Below are 3,930 nucleotides of genomic sequence, written 5' to 3' on the forward strand. Positions count from 1 at the left end.
ACACACACACACATACAGCATATTGCCAAGAGGTAGTGCCATATAGAGGCTAAGTATATGGACTCCACAGACATGTAGTCATGCGTTGAATTCCCCATTTAGCAGGGAGGCAGTGGGCAAGTTAACCTGAGCTGGCCATTCCTCCTTATAACATGGGTACAATATAACCTACCTCTTTCAGGACTGCCATGAGGGTTAATTGTGACAATGCATGTGTTGTGCTGAGAACAGAATGGCTGGCACAAAGGTAAGCATTGGTAAGTACAGCCCTCACTATTTTTATGTTCTAAAAACAGCTTTTTGTCTTTCATCTAAAATAAAGAAAAAAAACCACAACGCTTTCTGCAAGCTATTTTACAAAATTTTCTTTAACAATCTTCTGAGCAACAATCAGTTTTCTTTGCAAAGTATTCCCTCAAGAAACAGAACTAGGTTTTCTGGCTGTTGTGTTTGCATTGAGTAGGAATGAGACCTGATTTCTCTCAGCAACCCTGACTTCTCCTCAGTGTAGTCTGCATGGCACTCCCTGATCTAAAGGTAATGGTAATAAGTGCCCTCCCTGATAAGAATTATATTCTAAATAAGACCCAAATGTTATAAACATTTAAATGACACTATATACACAAAAACAAAAAGTAGGTGTATCAAAGAGATCAGCCCCCACACCCCAGAACTCATTTTTGCCTCTTTTTGAGTACTTTCATAGTAAATTAATCTGCCTAAAATTCTAAGAAATAGGCAAATTGAAACCTCTCCCACCCCCCCACCCCCGAATTTTTTTTTAATTATGGGAAAGAGCTATTCACAGCAAGTCTAGAAAGTAAAGTTTGTCTAGGAGATCTGCTGCTGCCAGAGAAAGAACCCTAATGAGGAATGCCATATTTTGTCTCAGCAGCTGGGTCTATATGCAGACCTACTTATTCTGAAATCATGCAAACTCATCTTAATAGGGGTCTGAGCATGATGAGCAGATAGGGGGAAATTCACCATCTTACTTGGTTCACTGTTTACTAAAGAAGCACACCCAATCATTAGGTTGAATTAGATTGAAATTATACGATAGAATTTCACACTTCAAATTTTCATAAATGTTAACTGGGTTTCACTATTTACTAAATATGACTTATATCTTCTATATCAGCTGCCTTTTGTCAAAGACAGAGATCTTTGGGATAACTGGTATATGGGAAAAGTATGTTAAAACGAAGGGAGGCAGATGGCAAAGGCAGACCAAGTCTACTTAACTATTTTTGCCTTTAGGCCTGCCCTGGGGTTAGAAGTAAAAAGGAAGCAGACAATAGGCACGGGTGACATAATTTACCAAGCTACTCTTACATGTACAGAAACTAAGCCTCCACGGGGTGATCTGAAGAGTTCTGACAGATTTCACCCCACTCGTAAATGTACCCACGAGAGAGTCATTGAGTGGCACTGAAAAGTCCCTCAGTATTTGTTCCTGTGCGTTAAGTCTTTGAAGATCCCCATTCAAATGCCATGGGGCAGAAGAGGAGATTATAACACATTAAAACCTTGCCAATTATGATGATCTTCATTTGAATTAAATCTAAAGAATAGGTATGTGGCCAGCTCACAGAGTTCTGAGGGACGAGGAAAAATAATAAAAGGAGAACAGCAACTTTTGTAGAAGGCTATCTCTGTGCCATGCCATGTGTGGAAAAACTTAAAAACTTAAGTTTATTTCATAGTAGGATTGTTAATATAAAGTAGGGGCTATGATTATCTTCCTTTCACAGAAGAGGAAACAGACGCTCAGAGAAGTTCACTAATCTACTCAATCTCATGTGGCTAGGAAGGGTCAGCACAAGGATATATGACTCAAGAGAATGAGTTTTTTACTACTATCACAGCATTTGGGAAAGCACATTTAGATTTAAGGAAAGCATCCAAGAAAATCTTAGTATAGAATAACATGTCCACAGAGTAAAAGACCAGAAGGAAAATCCAGACCAGTATTTGGCAGCATGTGTCTGAGGGATTAGTGCACAGAAAGGCAAGGAAGTCAGTTCACTATAATTTTGTAATTAAGTGAATCCTCCTAATTAATAAGAAAGACCAATCTATTATCTCACAATTAGCATGACTAGTAGAATCAAAAGTAAGTCTTTCAACCTTCCACTGGTCATGCATATCTTCAGGCTATTAATGTTCCCAGCAGTTATATTCCATTACATCTAAATAGATATGTATGGATAAAACTGGGAATTAACTAGCATATATTTACCACTTGTTCTATAACCTTATCTAAATCACAATTTCTACCTTCATTTAATTTTTGTATGTGGATATTATTATATGTTCTCCATTCAAAAAACTTCTTTTTAAGGAAGCAAGATTATAGACATGGAAGATGTTTTAACTAGTCTTGAAATAGATGCTGAATGAAACAAGTACATAATCTGTAGAATTCAAAGAATTTACTTTTTAACATATTCTTTTATAATAGTGACCTCTCCGATTTTACAACAAAGTTCCCGAGCAACCCCTGCTTGACTATAATTTGATGCCTGTAATTGCAGTCATTAGTTGCTCATGAAGCTACCTCTGGGTGCTGTAGGGAAATATTAAAAATTTACTCATACATAAAAAATAAATTTCAACAGTATAATATAAAAATAGCACACCAGTGTCTTTTATTTGACTGCATTAAGCTCTCTTAGCCTAGTGTACTAAAACCATGTGCCAAAATGTTATGTTACTGGGTAGAAGGCCAGCGTTTGGGAAGATGTAAGGTATATTTTTTCTATAACCAGATAATAAACAATTACATTAAAAGCTGTCTACCTAACAGGATAATATTACATCTACTATTATTCTCTCACTGTTTCCTGAATTATCTTTCTCTAGCAAATTTGTATTTTACAAACAAGTGTGATAGACAGATGTGCATGAAGACACAAGTTCCTCCACAGCATAATTACACTGAAAACATTTGGAGTAAGGATTAGGGATATTTACATTTAATACCAAATGTTTTAAAGTATGCATTATGTGTGGAATATTGTGGATTTATTATCTGTCAATTGCATCATTCCTCATTTAATTATAATTATTTCCTAGAGGTTACTTCTAAGATTTACAGTAGGTGCATACTGTAATTTATAATTACAGGTTAAAGGTTAGTGTGCAATTATAAATATGTAAGCTTATTTCTTTTAAAAAGTCAGCCCAAATTATATCTACACAGAAGCATTTCTCCCCTCTGTAAACTAGGAACATATGGAAGGCAAAGGCATTTGAAGGTTGCTTTATCACAATAACTGTCTTCATTGGCTATTTCATTTTATGTGAATCCAAACTCTGCTACATCTCAATGATGCTATAAACAGAAATGATTTTATACTGGTGTTTTAAAGCAATGCAGCAATATTAGCTTATTAAGTTTTTTATACACTATACCTTTGATAGTTATGGGCAATATAGCTATGGAATGCATAACATATAAAAGAGCAATTATCCTCAATCTTAAGACTTCTACAATAAGTTTCATTTTTTTTACTCTACTCATAATTCTACATGACATTTGATTTCTACTCATAATTATTTGATGGATATGTTAATTTCTACTTCATTCAATCATTCATTTGATAAATGTCACTGGTGCTTATTATTGCCAGGTTTTGTGCTAATTCCAGGAAATGCAAAAGAGGATATGGTTGGGTTATGCAGAGGCTTATCATCTTTATAGTACAGCAACTAACAGACTACACTTAGTCTTATAGTCAAATAAGGAATAAGTAAAGTATGTTAACAGGAAAACCAATTAAATTGAAATATTTACAGTTTTACATAGTAATGTCTTCCAAAGATCTACTTAGAAATAACAAATATTTTATACACACACACACACACACACACACACACACACACACATACATATATATATATATATGTATTTCAGAGAGAAAGAGA

The 3,930-nt window shown here is 34.8% G+C and overlaps 1 protein-coding gene and 1 pseudogene across 1 annotated transcript in view; one reads left to right on the forward strand and one right to left on the reverse strand.

Moving 5' to 3' along the window:
- The window catches only part of PRKG1 (protein kinase, cGMP-dependent, type I), a 995,570-nt gene that overhangs the window by 898,872 nt on the left and 92,768 nt on the right, over positions 1–3,930 (reverse strand). The gene's annotated exons all lie outside the window — the stretch shown is intronic.
- Positions 1–3,930, forward strand: part of LOC102263033 — a 16,892-nt pseudogene that overhangs the window by 10,223 nt on the left and 2,739 nt on the right.

Source organism: Myotis brandtii, unplaced genomic scaffold (genome assembly GCF_000412655.1).
Source record: "Myotis brandtii unplaced genomic scaffold, ASM41265v1 scaffold475, whole genome shotgun sequence".
In the NCBI taxonomy this organism is placed as follows: Eukaryota; Metazoa; Chordata; class Mammalia; order Chiroptera; family Vespertilionidae; genus Myotis; species Myotis brandtii.